Source organism: Spinacia oleracea, chromosome 5 (assembly GCF_020520425.1).
Source record: "Spinacia oleracea cultivar Varoflay chromosome 5, BTI_SOV_V1, whole genome shotgun sequence".
Lineage (NCBI taxonomy): Eukaryota > Viridiplantae > Streptophyta > Magnoliopsida > Caryophyllales > Amaranthaceae > Spinacia > Spinacia oleracea.
In genome coordinates, this window is record NC_079491.1 from 64860512 (window position 1) to 64885277 (window position 24766).

The 24766-nt window shown below is 39.1% G+C and overlaps 1 long non-coding RNA gene across 1 annotated transcript; it reads right to left on the reverse strand.

Moving 5' to 3' along the window:
- Positions 1-22321: 22321 nt before the first annotated feature.
- LOC130462117 (uncharacterized) lies at positions 22322-23968 on the reverse strand. The gene is made up of 3 exons (XR_008922258.1): positions 22887-23968; positions 22666-22802; positions 22322-22460 (listed from the first exon to the last, which is right to left on the reverse strand). It is a non-coding gene; the product is annotated as an uncharacterized lncRNA (long non-coding RNA).
- Between the last annotated feature and the right edge of the window lie 798 nt (positions 23969-24766).

Sequence of the window (24766 nt, forward strand, 5' to 3'; positions counted from 1 at the left end):
ACAGCACCCTGCCTGGAGCTGATTTTCAGCGCTTAGGGCTGGGCGCTTGAATTTTTCGCGCCTGGTCCTGGGCGTTGAAAGTGCGCCCCAGGTTTTGTCTATTATTATTTTTCTAATCGTACATGTTTTTTGCAGATTTGGCTCATGGAACGACTTAGGCTTTTAAAAACTCCTGCCGATCCTAAACATTATCGCCCTATAGCCTTGGGTAACCGAAAGTATTTGCACCGAGGCCCGGACAAGGCCGAGTGGGCCTCTTATTTCACTCATGGCATATGTTCTATTAAGTGGGTGGTACCGTGGTGGGGTTTGACTAATATGACGGGGGGTTCTGAAGTGTCAGTTTATGTTTCTTTGTTGGGGCTATCTCGACCTGCTCTCTCTTTCCTTACCGAGTCATGCGTCAATACGGCTTAAGGCAGACTATCCCATTTTCTGATACGGTACCACCTAAAGTAGCGGCCTTTTCACAAGCACGGGTTGTTCAAGCGTAGGCTAAGTATTATGATGGCCTCCCGCGCTGGACCGTGGCTGCAGATGGCTTTGTGGGTCTTTCCGAAAACTACAAGTTGTGGATGAGTTCCGATGATAAAGCTGTGAGGACTAAGACTCGGAATGAGGAGCCGACTGAGATTTTGATACCTCGAATTCGGGCTAGGTACGAGGGCCGTGATTCTGCTAATCCTCGCAGCCATGGTATTAAGACTGTAAAAGCTCGTCCTGATCGAAAGCGAAGGGAAGTTCCTCCCCGTTCCAGTTCTAGGCCTAAAAAGATACCTAACATGACGGGGCCTGCCGTTCACAAAAGAAATTCAAGCTCTCGTGGAGATCGTCGTCGGAACAATGTATGGGTTAGGAAAGTCCAGCCCCTAGTAGAACCAGTGGCTAATCCAGTTGATGTTGATAATCCTTGCCCCACCATTGTTTGTGCCCTTGAGGCTGAGCGGGCTATAACTGTTCAAACTGAGAATGTTTCTGAGGCCTTGGCATCCTTGGAAGTTAGTGTCTAGGGGCCTGTTCTTATGGAGATTGATATAGGGGCAGCGCAGAAGCCTGTGGGGGTGGACCCTGCGAACATTGCCCTCTACAACACTTTATTTGATGATCCGGAAGAACTCAAGTAGTGTAGTTCTTGCTAGGGTGTAGGTGCCCTTTATTTATTTCAGTTGTGTTTGTCTTTCATTCCTTAACACTTTTGTTTTCCTTCTTATTAGTTTTAAACAATAATAAAGGCGTAAGTTATTTTTCTTCCTTTCGTTTTTGCTTCTCCTCTTCTTTTTTGCTCATGTCTAACACTTACGCACAATGTATATTTTTTTTATTTGACTGGACCGAATCCATAAATAGGATTGCCTACGTATCCTTGTTAAATAATTTAAACTGAGAATCAGGTCGCGCGTACTTTTAGCTAGAATAAATTCTAGGATGCCGAATTCGATAAGTGTGCTTTGAGTTGGAAACATATTATTTGAAACGGAAAAATAAGTGAAGTTTATTATTATTTTAATCTGCTGCTTTGCCGTAAGCCGTGTATTTGCACACAAAAAAAACGAACTTTTCCATGTGTTTTTTGTACGTATATTTTTTTTTGGTACGTATATCTGGATACGTGCTGTACCCCCCAAGTGTTCGTTATTTTTTCGTGTATGTGCGGATAAAATGACAAGCACTTATGGGCAACATTTGGCAGGCAGAGAGATTCAGCGCCCAGGCTGGGGCGTTAAAGATTTCGGCGCCCAGCTCTGGGCGCTGAAAATGATTGTTGGGCAGGTTTTTTTTTCGGCGCATTGCTTCACATGTTCTTGCATTTATTTCTTTTCTTTTGTTTTACTTTTTATTCGTGTTGAAATCAACTTTGATGCTATTTCGAAAGCTTTTTGGACTGTTAGCGTGAGACGCATTTTTGTCCGGATTAATTTTTTCTATTCATGACTCGAAACGGCTTTGAGAATGGGGTTAGGGTGCGGAAGATATGAAGATATTTGTGTAGGATTGACCCTTATGTTTTGGAAATATGATGGGTATGGTGTGGTTTATTTCGGGGTTTTCGGGGAGGAATTTCGATGTCACGATTTAAGACCGAGTGGGCCTTGTTATTTGGGCCAAGAGTGGGCCGCCTCTTTATATTTGCAATTATAATTAGTGCTTATTTAGTGTTAGAATAAAAGTTTTTAGGAGAAATTTTACGCCTTTATTAATTTTGAAAGTAAGGAAAACACACTGAAATAAATTAGCCTATATTCTAAGGGGTCTTAGGACCATCTCTAGAGTTTTATTCTTTCTATCAATCTAAATAACTACTAGGCGTTTTTGCTAAAGTGCTCTCTATGGCTCAAGCCTTGGGTTTAGTCTCGTAAAACTTTGGTCCTTCGCCTGTACTCATCTTGAATTCTATTCCCTTTGAGTCGCCATTCAGTTTTTAACGACAATGAGAAAAACTGACAAAACCCGGTTATCGTGACAATAAAAGGAGTGCAATTATGTTCGACCACGACAGCCATAGGTTCCCTTGTGATCCGTGGTGTGGGGATCGCTCAACGTACACCCGCAGGGCAGAGATTGAGAGTTCGGGGGACTGTAACTACCGAGAGGAGTGCTCATCGATAACTCCAGAGGCAGGATATCCTTACTAGCTCAACATAAATAATTGAAGGGACATGCGTTAACTATTAAACTACTCTGAATTGATTTTAGAAATATGCAACACATAATACTAAATCGATCGTGATTATCTTATTTAGATGGATTTAAGGTACCTAGCATGATAGTTCAATTGTCCAAGGTATTATCTTTACTAGGCGTGATAGATCAATCAAATTAATAGTTTAGCAATTTTATAAAAGGGTGATGAAAGCGATTAAATCATACGGGGGGGCACATTACAACACACCCTTGAGAGGTGCGTTGTGGTTCTCAGAAAACTAACCACTTTGGCTTTGCTATTTCTCCTTTTATTTAACGAATCTCGAGTTTCCAAGCAAGGTTCCAGTATCCGGGCTTAATTCTTCAGCTACAAGGGACAAGATACGTTTTGTTCGACTTTTGGGTCGATTGCGACAGAACGCAGGATCAATTTCGCAGCGTGAGGCTTAGGCTTAGGGTTGGAGTCAATACTCAGATTATGAATTGTGTGTTTTCACGTCGGTTTTGAGGCTGTATTTATACGGAAGAGTTTGTGGAAAGATATATTTTTAGAGCACGAGTCTAAGAAGAATTCGGAGACAACACGGTCCCCAGGTATTTTCAGCGCCCAGGGCTGGGCGCCGAAGATTTCGGCGCCCAGAACCAGGCGTTGAAAATAGGGTCTGGGCCGAGTTCCTTGTCAGATTTTGACTCTTAGAATACGGAGCTTTTGAGACTTATCCGAGTCTTTTAGTGCGTATAAACTTTATGACGGAATGCGTCTGGGCCCGTTACGAACTCTAGGTTCATTAGGAATTTAATTAATACGTGACTCTTATTTTCGAATTATATCAGGAATAGAATTCCTTTGTAAATTCTATCTCTTTTAGGATTTATGTTGGAGTGCAACACCTAATTCTGACAGGTTTCTTTCTTTTATGTCTTGCCACTTTTAACAACTACCCGTTATGGCAGTTACTATTTTTAGCAGGTTTCTATAAATAGTAGGTTTGGCTGAAATGAAAAGGGTGATCGAGATTCGTTATTTTATAGGAGATGCGTTGCCAAGTGGAGATTTATGTTCTCATCATCGAACCTTCCCTTTCGGGAATGGGGACAAAAGTAGGTGTCTATAGTTAGCCCCCACTTTGACTGAGTCTCGAGATGAGACGATGGTCAAAGTACTAGACGGAGTGCGTCATACAAGCCATGGTGTATGTGACCTATTTTGCGAGGGTCTCACGAGCCCCCGAGTGACAACATTTGACTTAAGGGTCATCACTTGAAGTGTTAACTTATTCCTCACGTGTCATTGGAATTTGTCAACTGATAGTATAGAAACTCCCTCACTTTGTCATTGGAAGTATCTAAAGATGTTTTCGGAATTAAAGCTATAAAGTGTAACTGGGCCTGGCCAAGCCCAATCACGAGGTAAAATGTTTTTAAAGATTCTCATTTTCAGGGTTAGCTAAACAAAAAACCCCCTTGTTTTTATAGGACGTAAAACGAAGGAAAATCCAGCACATCGCTCTTTTTTGGAAAAACGGAAAACCAATCCTTTAATTTCTGGAAAAAGGGAAAACCAGAAAAAGTTATCGCTGCAGCGACTAAGGACCTGCGCGGTTTGTGGTGCAGACCCCGCCGGCTGAAGATGGCGAGCCTGTCCGCTGAGGGTGGACACCCCGTCCGATAGAAGTGGACAAATCTATTTTGATGTTTTTGAAAATAAGGACCTACGCAGTTTGTGACGTAGACCCCGCCGGCTGAAGATGGCGAGCCTGTCCGCTAAGGGTGGACACCCCGTCCGATAGAAGTGGATGAATTTGTTTTGATGTTTTTGAAAAGTAAGGACCTACGCGGTTAGTGACACAGACCCCGCCCGCTGAAGGTGGCGAGCCTTGTCCGCTGAGGGTGGACGCCCCTGAATTCGTCTTTTTGATTTGGAACTCGCGTGGTTCGCGGTGCGATCTTGCCCGATTTAGGTGGGCAAGTCCCTATTTCTTTTGTTCTTAGTGATTTCTTTTGAGAATTTCTTTTTATTCATTCTTGTAGGAGCGAATTCTTTCGAGGGACGCTCGGATTTAGTTGTAACCTGAATGTGGGTTGACAATGTGCTTAGACGGACCATTGTCTTGTGGTCATCATCTTTCATGGTTTTGAGCTAGTCTTTACGGCCCAATTTTGCCACTACTTGGGTCTTTGGTCAGGGACCATGTATAAGTATCGACGGTAACCTTTGACTTAAGGTTGTAATCCGGTTTTATCTTTCGAGATTATCCAAACACGGGATTTCGTACCGCGTAGTCTGGGAATATTATTTTAACTTTGCATACTCTCTTTTGAAATATAAGTTTTCTTTCGAGCCCCCAAGCACTCGTTCTTAACGGTCATACCTTTCCAAGAGAAGTACGTATTTTATAACGTCCTTTAATCATGTTTAAGATCATGCTCGTATGTGCGAGCGACCTTTATAGTGGCATGCTACTTTGATGAAGTCGTAGAGTGCGACTTCATTTTCCGGGCGACAAAGTTTATTTTATTTTTCAATAATATCGGGCTTACCTTGACCCGGATTGATCTTTTGACAAATAAACATTTTTCAATTTGAGAAACCAACGACTTAATAAATTTTTTGTGTTTCGAAGAATGACCTTGATATTTATTTTTTGCTTATATTGCTTTGAAAAATGTACACGTATTTTTTCCTTGAGACGAGTCTAAGTTTCGACAAGTTTTAACATTCATTTTCACTATTCGGGCTCTACAGGTTCTTTGGGCTTGATCTTGATTACAACAGGGCCTCGCGTCTACCAACACGGTTTTAAGTCCTTTCCTGCTCCGCGTTTTGTAAGACCCGGACCTTGGGCTGCATTTTCGGCGCCCATGACCAGGCGTTAATTATTACGGCGCCTAGCCTTGGGCGCTGGAAGTCCTATCCTGGCAGTTTTTTCTCGCTTCCGGATTTCTTAACGCGTTTCCGAATGGGATCAGGATGTCACTTGATGTCTTCGGGTATATATAGGGGTTAAATACGTTTTTCTTTTTCATCACTCTCAATCTTCCTCTCTTTTGCAATTGGTTAGCTTTTATTCTTCCTTGCTCTTGTCATGTCGATTCCTCCCTTCTCCTTCCAACGAGTTGTCAGGCGCTGGCTAAGAGCCCTTACTCCTACAGAAAAGGCCTTCTTGAAAGGATACCACTTAGAGGCACTTTTAGGCTTACAACAAATAAATATTGATTATAACTTTCTGTATGCAGCCCTGAGCTTTTGGGATTCCGATCACCATGTTTTTGTCTTTCGGGGCAATGAAATATGCCCTTTGCCAGATGAATTTGCTGTGATCCGTGGTTATCCTACCAATGCTACTCCTGCCACCCCTGGCACCATTGAAGAGGGTAAAACAATTATAGGGGCTTTCCTAGGACTAGATGCTAACATGCTTGCTTAGATCGTTGTGGGTGATAAGGTCAATTTGGCAAAGCTTGTCAAACATCACTTTAGACCTTGTAAAAATAAGACCGAACAGAAATTGAATATTCGAGCACTTGTATTCTGCTTGTTGAACCATTATTTACTGTCGAATAACAATGGCGAGTTGGGTGACATAAGGTTGATACCCTTGATCAGCCAGATGGAAAGTTGCTATTTTATTATGCCGTTGGTTGTTGCCGAGACTTTGCTGAGTGCGGATGAGTTGAAGAAGGATGCCAAATCTAAATATTTTAAGGGGAGCCCCCTAATGCTGCAGGTAATCGATAGTTCATTTGCGCACATATATATATTTTTTCATATATTTTTTTGTTTGTCTCGACAGCACCCTGCCTGGAGCTGATTTTCAGCGCCCAGGGCTGGGCGTTGGAATTTTTCGCGCCTGGTCCTGGGGGTTGAAAGTGCGTCCCAGGTTTCGTCTATTATTATTTTTTCTGATCGTACCTGTTTTTTGCAGATTTGGCTAATGGAACGACTTAGGCTTTTAGAAACTCCTGCCGATCCTAAATATTATCGCCATATAGCCTTGGGTAACCGAAAGTATTGGCACCGAGGCCAGGACGAGGCCGAGTGGGCCTCTTATTTCACTGATGGCATATGTTCTATTAAGTGGGTGGTACCGTGGTGGGGTTTGACTAATATGACGGGGGGTTATGATGTGTCAGTTTATGTTTCTTTGTTGGGGCTATCTCGGCCTGTTTATATCTTTCCTTACCGAGTCATGCGTCAATACGGAAGACTATCCCATTTCCTGATACGGTACCACCTAAAGTAGCGGCCTTTTCACAAGCACGGGTTGTTCAATCGTGGGCTAAGTATTATGTGTTAGGTTATGATACATATGACAATTCATAAATCATGCGGAAACAACCATTAAGCCAGGAATACATATTATTTACACATAATCATTTAGCATAGTTTAGATGCATACTCTTTGTTGCGTGCCTTCCCTAGCTGCGCCCGAACCAAACAAGAACAAGTCTTTAGGACTCCAAGTGTCGTCCCTCCGTAGATAGTCCACAGCACGTCCGGATCCGCCTTAAGATTGACCAACTAGAATCGCCCTTAAGGTACTATTATTTTCGGCACTTTTAGGCAAATGTGTGACTGAATTTTTCTCTCAAAAACTCACATTGAATACTTGAAAAACCTTTTTTTTAAATATGTGACCCTAGGCACTTATTTATAGAGTTTATGGAAAGGAATTATAATCCTATTAGAATACAAATATATTTAATTATAACCCTCCTAGGATTCTAATTAAACAAAGTTTATCTATTAGGATTAGATTTAATCATATTACGAATCCCGGTAGCCTTAGGATTCCGAGTAACACACACGAGTGGCGCACAAGCACCGCACGCCCGCACGCAGGCCTTGCGGCCCACGCCGAGCGCACAGCGCAAGGCCCACTGTCGCAGCCTAGACCGCGCGCGCGCCCAAGCTACGGCTGGGCCTGGCTTTTGCGCTGGGCCTGGTCGTATGCTTGGCGTGTGGTTGTTGCGCTTGGCTTGCTGGGCGATGGCCCGGCTTCCTGATGGGCCTTTATCTGGCAGGCCTCGTCCGATGCTAATTCGTACGATACGCTTCCGATTAAATTCTCGATTCCGGAATTCATTTCCGATACGAACAATATTTAATATTTCCGATTCCGGAATTAATTTCCGTTTCGAACAAATATTTAATATTTTCGTTTCCGGAATTATTTTCCGATTCCGATAATATTTCCGATTCTGACAATATTTCCGTTTCCGGCAATATTTCCGATTCCGGCAATATTTCGATTTCCGATAATATTTTCCGATACGTACCATGTTTCCGTTTCCGGCAACATCTACGTCTTGGATAATATTTATATTTCCGATACGATCCATATTTCCGTTTCCGGCAATATCATCGTTTCCGGAGTATTCTTTTCTTGCCTGTGACGATCTTAGCTCCCACTGAAACCAAGATCCGTCGATTTCGAATATCCATAGATGGAGTATTTAATGCCACTAAATACTTGATCCGTTTACGTACTATTTGTGTGACCCTACGGGTTCAGTCAAGAGTAAGTTGTGGATTAATATCATTAATTCCACTTGAACTGAAGCGGCCTCTAGCTACGCATTCAGCTCACTTGATCTCACTGAATTATTAACTTGTTAATTAATACTGAACCGCATTTATTAGACTTAACATTGAATGCATACTTGGACCAAGGGCATTATTTCCTTCAGTCTCCCACTTGTCCTTAGGGACAAGTGTGCATTTCCTAATTCCTTTGTCGCTTGATGCTTGCTCTTGAACATAAGGTAAGAGTTGTCATCCTTATTATGTCCAGAGGTGTTCCTCGGTTTCAGAGTTCAACTGATCAAATAAACAGATAATCATAGCCTATGATTCATCCGAGCACGGCCATGCATTTCACAGTTTCTAGCTCTCCGAGTGGCCTTGTACAACTTTTAAGCATCTCATCCCGATTTATAGGAGGATAATCCCAATCTTGCGATCTTGAGATTAGACTTCGTTTGATAGGTGATTATCTGAGCGTTGCCTTTATAGCCTCCTTTTACGGTGCGACGGTTGGTCAACGTCAAAGTAACCAGTTCTCAAACAAGTAATCTCAAATCACTCAGGTATTGAGGATTTAGTGTCTAATAATTTTAATGAAATTTACTTATGACAGATTTTCATCTCTTACAGTAAAGTTTCATAGGTCTTGTCCGATACTAGTCTTCACAAAGTAAGTATCTATGCAAATGATTATGACATTGCCATGTCCACATAGTTCAAGAAACAGAACTACTAGTCATCTTGCATTCTAATCGTCTAACGTTTTCTATGCGTCCAATTTTATAGAAAACTCCGACTAGGGACCATTTTCAACCTTTGACATTCAAGTTCACTTGATAGACATTTCTTAGTCACAGGACTGGTCCTGACAGTCTATCTTGAATATATTGTCAAATTGAAGGGACTCATCATTTAATAAACCACAAATTAAATGGAAAAATGAATTCTTTTCATTTATTGTGAATGATTAACCAATAATGTTTTACAAAGATTTAAACTCTAAAACTTTAAAACATTAAACAGAGACATCAAAGCCATTCTCCAATATGCTTGATTCCCATAGCTGCAGTGTGCGAGTTGTGCTTCGCCTGCGGCAGAGGTTTAGTCAATGGATCTGATATGCTGTCATCAGTTCCAATTTTGCTTATCTCGACTTCTTTCAACGAACTCACGTAGAAGGTGAAATCTACGAAGTACATGCTTGACTCTCTGGTGGTGTCTAGGCTCCTTTGCCTGTGCAATAGCTCCGTTATTATCACAATACAGGGCTATTGGTCCTTTAATGGAGGGGACTACACCAAGTTCACCTATGAACTTCCTTAGCCATATAGATTCCTTTGCTGCTTCATGTGCAGCAATGTAGTCCGCTTCAGTTGTAGAATCCGCAATGGTTCTTTGCTTAGCACTTTTCCAGCTTAATGCTCCTCCGTTGAGGCAGAAGACAAACCCAGACTGTGATCTGAAATCATCTTTGTCGGTTTGGAAACTTGCGTCCGTATAGCCTTTAACAATTAATTCATCATCTCCACCATAGACCAGGAAGTAATCTTTGTGCCTTTTCAGGTACTTCATAATATTCTTGGCAGCAGTCCAATGCGCCTCTCCTGGGTCTGACTGGTATCTGCTCGTAGCACTGAGTGCGTACGCAACATCCGGGCGTGTACATATCATAGCATACATTAGTGAACCAATCAATGATGCATATGGAATCCCATTCATTCGTCTACGCTCATCAAGTGTTTTTGGGCACTGATTCTTGCTTAGAGTCATTCCATGAGACATGGGTAGGTAGCCTCGCTTGGAGTCCGCCATCTTGAACCTATCAAGCACCTTATTGATATAAGTGCTTTGACTAAGTCCAATAATCCTTTTAGATCTATCTCTGTAAATCTTGATGCCCAATATGTACTGTGCTTCTCCTAGATCTTTCATCGAAAAACATTTCCCAAGCCAAATCTTGACAGAGTTCAACATAGGAATGTCATTTCCGATAAGTAATATGTCGTCGACATATAATACTAGGAAAGCAATTTTGCTCCCACTGACCTTCTTGTATACACAAGATTCGTCTGCGTTCTTGATGAAACCAAAGTCACTGACTGCTTCATCAAAACGTATATTCCAGCTCCTAGATGCCTGCTTCAATCCGTAGATTGACTTCTTTAGCTCGCATACCTTTTTAGCATTCTTTGGATCCTCAAAACCTTCAGGCTGTGTCATAAACACAGTTTCTGTTAAAACGCCGTTTAAGAAAGCAGTTTTGACATCCATCTGCCATATTTCGTAATCGTAATATGCAGCGATTGCTAACATTATCCGAATAGACTTTAGCATTGCAACTGGTGAAAAGGTTTCATCGTAATCCACACCGTGGACTTGCCTGTAACCTTTTGCAACCAATCTAGCTTTGAAAACTTCAAGTTTCCCATACTTGTCCTTTTTCAGTTTGAAAACCCATTTGCTTCCAATGGCTTGGTAGCCATCTGGAAAATCGACCAAATCCCATACTTGGTTTTCAGACATGGAGTCTAATTCAGATTGCATGGCTTCTTGCCATTGCTTGGAGCTAGGGCTCGTCATAGCTTGTTTGTAAGTCGCAGGTTCATCCCTTTCAAGTAATAGAACGTCATAGCTCTCGTTCGTCAAAATACCTACGTACCTTTCCGGTTGAGATCTATATCTTTGCGATCTACGCGGGTAACATTTCTAGATTGACCATGATTCTCACCAGATTCTTCTAAAGATCTCTGAGTTTCATCCTGAATGTCATCTTGAGCATTCTCTAGAGTTTGTTGTTCGTCTCGAATTTCTTCGAGGTCTACTTTTCTCCCACTTGTCATTTTGGAAATGTGATCTTTCTCCAAAAAGACACCATCTCGAGCAACAAACACCTTGTTCTCAGATGTATTGTAGAAGTAATACCCCTTTGTTTCCTTTGGATAGCCCACAAGGATACATTTGTCAGATTTTGGATGAAGTTTGTCTGAAATTAATCGTTTGACGTATACTTCACATCCCCAAATCTTAAGAAAAGACACATTTGGAGGCTTTCCAAACCATAATTCGTATGGAGTCTTTTCGACAGCTTTAGACGGAGCTCTATTTATAGTGAGTGCAGCTGTATTTAGTGCATGTCCCCAAAATTCTAATGGAAGTTTGGCCTGACCCATCATTGACCTGACCATGTCTAGCAAGGTTCTGTTCCTCCGTTCCGACACACCGTTCCATTGTGGTGTTCCAGGAGGAGTCAATTCTGATAGAATTCCACATTCTTTCAGATGGTCATCAAATTCATAGCTCAGATATTCACCGCCTCTATCAGATCGCAGTGCCTTAATCTTCTTGCCTAATTGATTCTCTACTTCACTCTGAAATTCCTTGAATTTGTCAAAGGATTCAGACTTATGCTTCATTAGGTAGACATAACCATATCTACTGAAGTCATCAGTGAAAGTGATAAAGTAGCTGAAACCACCTCTAGCATTTGTACTCATTGGTCCACATACATCTGTATGGATTAAACCCAATAGTTCATTTGCTCTTTCTCCAACTTTAGAGAAAGGTTGCTTTGTCATTTTGCCAAGTAAACATGATTCGCATTTACCATAATCCTCTAAGTCAAATGGTAATAGAATTCCTTCCTTTTGAAGTCTTTCTAAGCGTTTCAAGTTTTTATGGCCTAATCGACAATGCCACAGATAGGTGAGATCTGAATCATCCTTTTTGGCCTTTTTGGTATTTATGTTATATACTTGTTTGTCGTGATCTAATAAATAAAGTCCATTGACTAATCTAGCAGATCCATAAAACATCTCTTTAAAATAAAACGAACAACTATTGTCTTTTATTAAAAAGGAAAATCCCTTAGCATCTAAGTAAGAAACTGAAATGATGTTTTTAGTAAGACTTGTAACATGGAAACATTCTTCCAGTTCCAAAACTAGCCCAGAGGGCAACGAAAAATAGTAAGTTCCTACAGCTAATGCAGCAATCCGTGCTCCATTTCCCACTCGTAGGTCGACTTCACCCTTGCTTAACTTTCTACTTCTTCTTAGTCCATGTGGATTGGAACATAAGTGTGAGCCACAACCTGTATCTAATACCCAAGAAGTTGAATTAGCAAGTATATAGTCTATAACGAAAATACCTGAAGATGGAACGACTGTTCCGTTCTTCTGATCTTCCTTTAGCTTCAAGCAATCTCTCTTCCAATGCCCCTTCTTCTTGCAGTAGAAGCATTCGGATTCAGAAGTGGGTTGACTGACCTTCCTATTTACAGATTTGGCGCCAGTTTGCTTAGTTGGGCTGGCCTTGTTGCCACCTTTCTTAGCATTCCTCTTCTTTCCAGATTTCTTGAACTTGCCCCCACGCACCATAAGCATATCCTGCTTATCACTTTTGAGCGTCTTTTCAGCGGTCTTCAGCATACTGTGAAGCTCAGTGAGCGTTTTGTCCAGATTATTCATACTGTAGTTCAGTTTGAACTGATCATACCCGCTATGAAGAGAATGGAGGATGGTGTCTATAGCCATTTCCTGAGAAAATTGCTGATCCAGCCGACTCATATTCTCAATGAGTCCAATCATTTTGAGAACATGTGGACTTACGGGCTCGCCTTTCTTAAGCTTGGTCTCAAGAATTTGCCTATGAGTCTCGAATCTTTCGACTCGAGCCAGATCTTGGAACATGTTCTTCAACTCACTGATGATTGTGAAAGCATCTGAGTTGATGAACGTTTTCTGCAGATCCGCACTCATGGTGGCGAGCATTAGACATTTCACATCCTTGTTGGCATCAATCCAACGATTGAGGGCTGCCTGAGTGACCCCGTCGCCTGCGGCTTTGGGCATCGCCTCTTCTAGGACATACTCCTTTTCTTCCTGCATAAGAACTATTTGCAAGTTCCTTTGCAAGTCAAGGAAGTTTTTCCCGTTCAACTTCTCCTTTTCGAGAATTGATCGAATGTTGAATGAATTGTTGTTTGCCATATTTAAAACTACAATTGAAAAGAATAAACAAATAAATAACCATTCACAGTTTCTCTTAATAAACTTAAATTCTAGCATACAGGCATAATTCAATGTTTATTAAGCATTTTATTCAAGTTATGTGTTCCGGCAGGTGTGAATAAAATGATTCCAAGATCCTAAAATCATTGAAGAACTAAGCACAGTTTGTCGACTTAATCCTAAAACACCTTAGGTAAGCAAAAGCCTTTTGCTAATATTCTAGAAACTATTCTTGGTTGATAGGTACGTCTAAGAACTTATTAGGTAAACCTATCGATTTTGCCACGACATAAAAGGACTCCTTACTTATATCGTTGAGTTTCACCAAAACTAACATGTACTCACAATTATTTGTGTACCTTGCCCCTTTAGGACCAATAAGTAACACCTCGCTGAGCGAAAACTATTACTAGATTGATGTAAAGGATATCCAAGCAAGTGTATATTTTGGCATGGCACCTTTTAACTCAATTTTTAAGTTTGGAACTTAAGGCTCTTACTATGTTGGTTAGATTTTAAGTGAACTAAAATCCTTAATCATGCAACATAATCAAGCTTTTGATCTCATGCATTTTAAGACATATTTAAAAGCAATAAATAACTTAAAACATGCATAAGATAAATGTGATCTAGTATGGCCCGACTTCATCTTGAAGCTTTAACTTCAAAGTCCGTCTTGAAAATCTCCGTGGGAGGCACCATTTTCTTCAAATAGGATAAGTTATAATTAAAACTAATTACAACTATTTGATGGTACGCAGACCATATTTGAATTGAAAAACAACTTTGGTACTTTAGACCAATTACATTCAAATTAATGGTACGCAGACCATACTTTCTATCCTATTTGGGCCATACTAGTCACTTCATAACCTGCAAAACAGTACATATACAATATATACCATTCACCCATTCATTATCATGAATGGCCCACATAGCTGGTTAGTAAAACACATTATGCATCACGTAAATATTTGCAGCAATTAATCAAGGGCACCAATAATCTACCAATTATTCAGTCCTTATTAATTTTAATCAAGTTGTTTTAACCTTAAGGATTTGTAGATCTAATCAAGAGTTTATGACTAAAAGCGCTCCCACTTAAACCAATAAATTCATATGCTTTACTAATTTTAAACATAAAAATGTATTTCTAGTCTAACCGGAAACATACAAATTTAATTAAAATTTAAAGCTCATATAAATTTATAATTGAATCCAAAAAGTTTAATTTAATTTCAGTCGTATTTAAATTAATTCATGATTTTAATTTTAGTAAAATAATTAGAATAAATAAAATTTATTATAATTACAATATTCAAAATTAAAATCCAAGAAAATAATTTAAATTATTAATTTTAAAATTAATTAAAATTACGTAAACTGAAAATTTTAAATTAAAATTTCAAAACGATCTAATCGCAACGCAAACACCTCACGCATCGCACGCCCATGGGCCACACGCACACAGCCATCGCTGGCCATGTGCGCGCAGCCCATGCGCTGCGTCGCATAGCTGCTGCTGCTATCCTTCGCAAGCCATCGCGCGAGCTGGTGCTCGCTGCGCGCGCGCCAGTGCTCGATGCACGCGAGCTAGCGCTCGCTGCGCGCGCTCGCCAGCGCTTGCTTTGTGCGAGCCAGCGCTCGCTGCGCGAGGCATCGACGCTGGGCGCAGCACTCGTGGCACGCGAGCTTGCGATCGCTGCGCGCGAGGCTACGCGCGCTTGCGCGAGGCATTGCGCATTGTGGCGCAGCTCACTTACTTCCCACACACGACTGCCGTGCCTTGCCTTCGCCCTTGCCCATTCGTCCATTGCTCATAGCCCACGACACAAGGCAGGGCTGCTGCCTTGTGCTCGTGCACCATGGCCTTGCTCATTGCATTCGTGCCGCATGGGCGACGAGCTCCCTTGCTCGTCGTCACATGCGCGCACTATACAACACCCCTTAAGGGTAACACGTAGCGTCCATTGCTTTGTGCGTGCAAGTTATATGAGCGAATCGCATAAAATTTAAAAATTTATATTTAAAATTAATGACAAATTAATAAATAATATTAATTTCATAATTTTAGGGCGAAAAATCGAAAATTTATTATTCAATTGATTTCCGATTAACATGGATTAAAGTCTAGGTCATAAAAATTTAAAATTTATCATAAATTTACAATTTTTATGGTGGTTTTTAATCATAGGTATCTAATTAAATTATAATTAATTATGAAAATCAAATTAATTCTAAATTATTCTAATTTTCAACAAATTAATCATAATTACAAATTAGATTGCATAATTAACAAGGCTAGGCAATCAAACTTGTTAAACATATACAGTAGGTCAATCAAAAATTCAAGATTTATCAACAAGAATCGCAAATATTTAATTTAACATCTTAAATTTACGAAATTTTGCATTCGAAAAACTAAAACCTTCGAAAAGTCATAGTTAGGCTTCGAATTTGAAAAGTCATACTAATTTTGTCAAAATTTTAGAATGCCTTTTACATGCGGAATTGACACAAAAATCACTCGATTTGGATGAGTAACGAAGAAACTGCCAAAAAACTGCGTACGTATAATTAAATAAACGCAATTTGCAATTAATTAACAATTACGAAAATTAATCACCCCATTTAATTCTTGCAAATTTGTAATATTTAACCATGTTCATGCAATTTAGATTATGAAAATAATAAGAGGCTCGTGATACCACTATTAGGTTATGATACATATGACAATTCATAAATCATGCGGAAACAACCATTAAGCCAGGAATACATATTATTTACACATAATCATTTAGCATAGTTTAGATGCATACTCTTTGTTGCGTGCCTTCCCTAGCTGCGCCCGAACCGAACAAGAACAAGTCTTTAGGACACCAAGTGTCGTCCCTCCGTAGATAGTCCACAGCACATCCTGATCCGCCTTAAGATTGACCAACTAGAATCGCCCTTAAGGTACTATTATTTTCGGCACTTTTAGGCAAATGTGTGACTGAATTTTTCTCTCAAAAACTCACTTTGAATACTTGAAAAACCTTTTTTTTAAATATGTGACCCTAAGCACTTATTTATAGAGTTTATGGAAAGGAATTATAATCCTATTAGAATACAAATCTATTTAATTATAACCCTACTAGGATTCTAATTAAACAAAGTTTATCTATTAGGATTAGATTTAATCATATTACGAATCCCGGTAGCCTTAGGATTCCGAGTAACACACACGAGTTGCGCACAAGCACCGCACGCCCGCACGCAGGCCTTGCGGCCCACGCCGAGCGCATAGCGCAAGGCCCACTGTCGCAGCCTTGTCCGCGCGCGCGCCCAAGCTACGGCTGGGCCTGGCTTTTGCGCTGGGCCTGGTCGTATGCTTGGCGTGTGGTTGTTGCGCTTGGCTTGCTGGGCGATGGCCCGGCTTCGTGCTGGGCCTTCGTCTGGCAGGCCTCGTCCGATGCTAATTCGCACGATACACTTCCATTAAATTCTCGATTCCGGAATTCATTTCCGATACGAACAATATTTAATATTTCCGATTCCGGAATTAATTTCCGTTTCAAACAAATATTTAATATTTCCGTTTCCGGAATTATTTTCCGATTCCGATAATATTTCCGATTCTGACAATATTTCCGTTTCCGGCAATATTTCCGATTCCGGCAATATTTCCATTTCCGATAATATTTTCCGATACGTACCATGTTTCCGTTTCCGGAAACATCTACGTCTTGGATAATATTTATATTTCCGATACGATCCATATTTCCGTTTCCGGCAATATCATCATGTGACCCTACGGGTTCAGTCAAGAGTAAGCTGTGGATTAATATCATTAATTCCACTTGAACTGAAGCGGCCTCTAGCTAGGCATTCAGCTCACTTGATCTCACTGAATTATTAACTTGTTAATTAATACTGAACCGCATTTATTAGACTTAACATTGAATGCATACTTGGACCAAGGGCATTATTTCCTTCATTATGATGGCCTCCCGCGTTGGACCGTGGCTGCAGATGGCTTTGTGGGTCTTTCCGAAAACTACAAGTTGTGGATGAGTTCCCATGATAAAGCTGTGAGGACTAAGGCTCGAAATGAGGAGCCGGCTGAGCTTTTGATACCTCGAATTCCGGCTAGGTATGAGGGTCGTGATTCTGCTAATCCTCGCAGCCATGGTATTAAGACTGTAAAAGCTCGTCCTGATCGAAAGCGAAAGGAAGTCCCTCCCCGTTCCAGTTCTAGTCCTAAAAAGATACCTAACATGAAGGGGCCTGCCGTTCACAAAAGAAATGCAAGCTCTCGCGGAGATCGTCGCCGGAACAATGTATGGATTAGGAAAGTTCAGCCCCTAGTAGAACCAGTGGCTAATCCAGTTGATGTTGATAATCCTTCCCCCACCATTGTTTGTGCCTTTGAGGCTGAGCGGGCTATAACTGTTCAAACTAAGAATGTTTCCATAAATATTTGCAGGTTAGTAAAAACACGTTGTATGCATCACATAAATATTTGCAGCAATTAATCAAGGGCACCAATAATCTACAAATTATTCAGTCCTTATTAATTCTAATCAAGTTGTTTAACCTTAAAGGATTTGTAGACCTAATCAAAAGTTTATGACTAAAAAGGCTCCCACTTAAACCAATAAATTCATATGCTTTACTAATTTTAAACATAAAAATGTATTTCTAGTCTAACCGGAAACATACAAATTTAATTAAAATTTAAAGCTCACACTACTACAAATCCCGTCAGTTATGGACGCTTTTTAGACAGTTTTTCGACGCCAAAAGGCGACGAGAAATAAGCCCGCGACGCTTTCCATAAGCGTCGAGAAAATCAGAGTCGAGAATATGCTCGACCCTTTTAGGCGTCGAGAATGAAGACGCTTTTTGGTGACCACCTTTTGTCTTCAGCGTCGAGGATCTCGACACTTAAAAGCGTCAAGATAATGTTGTGGCGTCGAGAATATCTCTATTCCCGCTTCGTCCCACATTTACCTACTGCATTTTCTCGACGCTAAAAAGCGTCTAGAAGTTTTTGCGGGAGCTTTAAATCTATATGATCCCCTATATCACGACATCAAAAAGCACTCAGATTTATTTGTATAAGCTTTGTGTTTTCCACATATATATAACCAACATTAAACTATTATACAAAAATAAAGTTCAATAATGATAACTAAGTTATAACCAAAGAGGATCTAAATGTTGAATTCTATTCATTATTAATGATATAGAGTACAAAATAAGTCTTGATTGAGTCTTACAAGGAATGTTTTCAAAATTGATATAGTAACAACGCAAAATAATTACAACACCATTAAATATTTTATACTCTCAAGGCATACTTCCTCCAAAATTGTTTACATTAGAAGCATTGAGAAATTTAAATTAATTAAAGCTTCTCTCGTTTGCAAGAATTGATGCAGTTTCTCATTATTTGCGGATTGATGCAGTTTCTCATTATTTGCGGATTTGGACCTACTTGAGTAATCTCTATAATAGAACTTCTTTGTATTATGGATCCATATGAAGCCAGGATACTTGAGACTTGAATCACACGATCATTCATTTTAACACAAATCTTACAACTTCACCCTGCAAGTAATCAATTATTTTTCAACAGCCATAATAAATTATAGTGAATTTTCAAGGAATTGGCCAACAACGTTCAAAAGCATTTCAGTACCTTATTTGGAGCTGTTTTTGCACACCACTCATAATAAACAATCCATGTCCCTTGGGAAACTATTCACCTTACACGTTCACAATTGTTACCTACAAGCGTGATTGTCATGTTTGCATTAGCGTGTACCTATTTAACCATTTACAGACCTGAATAAGAACAAAAACAACAGCAAGTATAACATGAGGCAAAGAAAAAAGAAATTATGACCGAAGAACCTAGGAAAGTAAAGAACCATAGAAATATGCATATTCACGAGCAAACATTTACCAACAAAGATACTCCAAATTAAAGTGAAAACATCAGCTAATCATACATATGCAGAAAGAAGTCCTTAATGCATTCCCGTTTCGATTCCATAACTCTGGCAACTCCAATAATAAAATCTGAATTTGCTTCACTGAAATCATTTTTGGTGTCAATTTCAATGTAAATCAATTGTCCAATAATCTGAAGATACAATCGACATAGGCCAGTAACTTAACCAAATAACAACACATATCTAGAATTGGCTACAATAGTGTCATCTAAATAAGTTCATTAAAATAAAACTAAGCTTACTTCCCCATCAGTTTGAACCTTCAATAAATATACACCAAGCGAAAAGAAAATTGTGGAACTTGAATTATCACATCAAATGTGTGATGACCTGGCAGAAGCGACCCACAATGATTACCTACATCAGAAAGAGACAAACGGCAATAGAACATCAGACAACAACAACGACAACTAGTGGAGCAGCAGTACGGATTAGCAGTACAACTATGTTAGCAATTAAAAGGGAGAGAGGGGGGGAAAACACTGGGCATTGTATTTTGTGTAATCAGTTGAGACTTGTGACCTAAAGTCACTGTTTTGGAGACTTGTAGCCTCAAGCTACTAACTTGTAACCCTTAACTCTATTTTTAATTCCACAATTAATCAAAGCAGCAACCTGTCTTCCTGAGTTACTTGTGTTTGTTTGGTCTGCAATTGTCCGCATATGTGGAGTTTATTACAAAATGATCTCAATAAATATTTAATTCACATAGTCAGCTACTTTTAAAAATGTTAAGCAATGAAGCTAGGTCTAAAAAAAAAAAAAATACTACCTGTTGCTAAACTTCTCAATGGCATATGATGCATAAAGAAGTGTTTCGTTGGCTTTCTCCAAAACCACACAGAGCTCTTTTCCTCTCAATACCCAAGCGACAACCCACGCATTATTTTTTCCCCTGATGCACAATTCCAGGTCTTTATATATCATGGTTTCCATCATCCCCTTTTGTTCTACTCTTTTCTAGGTCAATCTCTTCCTTCAGCTTGCACATTGCAACCAAAGATTCCTGCAAACACCAAATAGAATCAAACTAAATAATACAAGCACAATGACAACTAACTCATCCATAATCACATGCATCATTAACTGATGTTGTGAATTCTACAATCTACAATCTACACTCATAATAATCAGCAGACTTCAAGCTTCTAGAATCATAACACCACTAGATTCAGATTCTTTTTTAATAAAACTACATACAGTTCAATACTAAGTACTCCGTATTAAAGAGTACTAACCATTATACACTAGTTCAAGTCACTTGGTATTACTCCTGTAGACAATGTAACAACTTCAAAATTAAGAGTGCAAATAAAGAATATAAATAAAGCTCTTATTTCATTGACTGAAGTACAAATTAAACAAAATGCAGAATTTCCAGGTATAACTTGAGTATGATCATAACTTGAGTGTGAAATCTGTTTGAGAAGTTCTACTGAACTTCCGGTCTTCGTTAATAATGCAAAAACTGAAAACCTATCAAGAGTTGAAGACACATTCTGCCACCCTCGTGCATTGGTTGTTGGAGGAACTCACTAGATCACCACTAACATTCATGAATAACAACATTAAATAAAAAAGACAACCGTCTTATCATTAGACGAGTGCATGCATTTAATAACAAGGGGTTTTGAATGGTGATGTCTAGCAAATCTAGGATTAGAAAGTAACAATAGCCCGAAGAGACACAACAAGAAAATTTATTTAAAGCGACTGCCTTGGCATCAGAAACTTATCCTCTGTTCTCATCTCTTATTCCAGATTTGACCTGACTACAATAGAAGAAATAGTGACAGGTTTCTCTTTCTTAAGTAGTAATTCTTCAAACACAAATAACAAAGCTATGACATACTGAGGCAGTCCCTAATCTCTTCTCGCTGTCCTATACTCCTGTAGTCCTGTGAGGGGCTATGACTCCCATCCCAGACAGTTCCTATCATTCGTTCATGATCGTGAGTACCACTAGCACTGAAACTCATAGCATTTGTGTTCTATAGGTTATAAGGAGTCCATAGAAGGAGCATTATGAGCATGAATTTACTTCAGATCATATTGAAGCTGTGGAAAACAGTTTACACGAATGATTAACAACACAATTCAGAGAAAGTCCTTGTTTTATAATCACTTACTAAATACAACAAGAAGCAAATACTGAAACCAGAACACTGAAATAAAACCAGCATAATGGGTTTGGAAATGGTCTCAAAATATTAGATTGCTTTGTTTTTAGAGGTTAATCAAGTACAATCAATAATAGGACCCAACAAAACGGATCAGGAACAACAAACAAACAAGCTATGAACGGCCATTAAAGACAGAACCAGAATCTTCGAAAGCTTGTTGAACTATGAAAACCATCAAACAAATCTTCTCGTATGCAAATCATGAAAAAGTGTGAGAAACTAAATTAAGTTAATTACAAGGAGATGAGAAGAAAGAGGGAAATTGATTGTAAGGGCTTACAGATGTACATCTGGAACTTCAAAGTGATGTAGAAAGAGGAGAGAAGGTTATCAGGTTAGGGTTGAGACTGGTAATGGGGCGGTTCTCACATAGAAAGAACCCGCGGCATCTAAATATGAATGTGCCGGGCATGTGTATTCTCAGTTGTACCTTGATGCTTATAGTAGACGGGGAAATAGGAGGACGCCTAAAGGCGTCGAGAAAAAACACAAGTAGCAATTTGATGATGACAGTTTGCGATCAGCGTCGAGGCTCTGGGGTCGAGAACTGACGTGTTTTATAGTAGTATTTGTCAAAATTTTCAAGCACATAATAAATTATCCACCACGACCCACAAAACTTGATAATACAACAAGAGTTATTCTTAGACAAATTCACAGCTCCAACTATCAACAAAATCTTCTGAGGGTTTTAAAAGTAAAACAACTCTAATTTATTAGTGAATTTTAAGAAAATCGATAAGAAACGAAGGCATTACCTATGACCATGTGCTATTAAACTTGAACTACAAAATACGCATAGGCGTCCTTCATCACATAATATTTGATCTTGAACTGCTTGGTCATAGATGGCAGGCCTGACATAGAAACATTTCCTCTAGGCATGGAGAAGTAACTTACCGTCAATCTGGAACAGAACAAAATACGATTCAACAAGCTTAAATCTGATGAAAAGTTGCAAGAAATAACAGTATGCTAGTAACAAAGTCATAAACTTTTCTTTTAAATAAATAACAAACAGGTCACTGGACTATATAACACTCACCCCATTATGCTTCATGCCACCAGTATTTTTGGTCCAAGAGGTCAACATTGTCTGCATGACCATCAAGGAGACCTCATTAGAACTGCGTATGATACTCTATTGAAAGCAACAGTAAATTGGGCCAACTCAACATCATCATCAATCATTCTAACCTGATATACAAAAAAAATATATGCACCAATAAAAACTATGTTAAGGAAGAAGTTGATTACTACATCAAACAACTACATAAAGTACTGAAGAAATATACACACACCTCTGAACCAGTTAATGAGGTTGATTCCTGGACAACTAATTGAGCAGCGGTGGTTGGATCCGTTGAAACTTTGTAAAAAAAAATTCTACAAGCGCTACAATATCCTCGCGTTTAACATCTCCAGAGGCGGCAATGATCTAAAATTTCCAGCACCCTCTCAAGTATCAGCAACAACGGATCAAAAATTATATCTCTATAAACATCATTTATTAAGAGCATACCGTCATGGAGATGCGTTTTAGTGATAGCCTTGACAATCTAGCAAGGTCCAAGAATGGCTCTCCCCAAAGGAGTGTAATGGAAAGCTCATCATGCTAATGATCAAAGATCATTTCCTTCAACCTATACCAGAAACAAAACCACATATCAAATATACTTCAACAATTAAATATACCCATAGTGTGTAGTTACCACCCCCAACAAAGTATAATTACCCAAATTCAACTAATTAGCATTTAGGACCTGATAGAAATATCTGAAGTAAGTTGAGTATACTTGTCAAGCAGATGATTACATGTTAGCATTATCGTTTCTAAATTAGATTGAGTTAAATCCTCGCTCAATCTAAAGGACTAATACATCAATAAATAGATTCCAAGAAATTTATTTTATATTTTAACCAAACTACAACTACAATTGCATTTCCTGTAGTTTATCTCCAATCACAAAGAAACTACTACTGCATTTCCTGTAGCTAATTCATCTAGACAGGCCATTTTAAGTCCTACAGAAAACTTAGCAATATGAATATAAATCTTCGTGTTTCCATATTAGTTTTAGAAATATCGAAAGATGATAACAAAATCCTGAAGTATTAGTTTGTAAAAAAAAATTCCTAATTTTATCACCATTTAAATATGGAGTATTAGTACTCCCAAGATTTATCGTCAGAAATTCACAATACAATTCAAATTGCAACGTATTAACATCATTAACATCACCGTTAACCCAGTAAAAAATAGGTTCATTTAACTAAGAACAAATAGCTTAAAATTCGAATCTACGCAATAAGTTCTATTATTCTTTCCCAAATTTCCTATGCTTAAACTGAAATTTAAAAAAAAAATTTGAAAACCCTAATTGGACATATTGGAGTCGGATGAACACATATGAGAGATTAATATCCGTAAAATCTAACAACCAAAAATATATGAAAATTGCGGAAAACCTAAAATGTTCGAACCAAAACGAAACCTTAATCGGAATAGTCAGGAGAACTAAAAATGGGGAAAAAACTAGAGAAAGAAACAAAAGACGTATCTGAAATAATGGCATTGCCGATGGACATCAATTCATAGACCACAACAAGATCTGGAACAAAAACATCAACTTAAGGCAAAACCCTAAAATATCCAACAAAATCAGAACATGGAGAAAAATTAATACCTCAAATTCTTTGATTTCGTTTACAGTTTTTTGTATTTCTTGAAATTGAGGAAAATCTTCGAGCGTGGGAGTAGATCTAGAACTTTCAAGCTGAGAAGTGATAGAGTGGTGGGGGTTAGGGTTGAGAGAAGAATAGAAGATGAAAACGGAGTAAGAGAGAGAAAGAGGAGAGTGGGGCGGGTTTTTTTTTTTGAAACTTGAACACGCACTTGGCCACGTGCGAAGCATGTGGTATTACTAAAATGCTCGACGCCAAACGTTGACGAGAATTAAGAAGACACCAAACAGCGTCGACAAAACACGGATTAAGCTAACGCTGTACTGCAGGTGTCGAGCCCATGGCGTCGAGAATACACGCATTTTGTAGTAGTGTCATATAATTTTATAATTGAATCCATTTTATTTAATTTATTTTTCAGTTGAATTGAATGAATTTAAATTAATTCAAGGTTTAATTTTAGTAAAATAATTAGTATAAATAAAATTTATAATAATTATAATATTCAAAATTAAAATTTGAGAAAACAATTTAAATTATTAATTAATTAAAATTAATTTCCGAACTGAAAATCTCAAATTAAATTCAAAACGCATCAATCGTAACACGACGAGGCACTTGGGCTTGCGCCCAAGCCCCATCGAGTGCACGAGGCTTAACGCCCCTCGACCGATCGTCCAACACTACGCAAGCAGGCCACACGCAACGCAGCAAGCC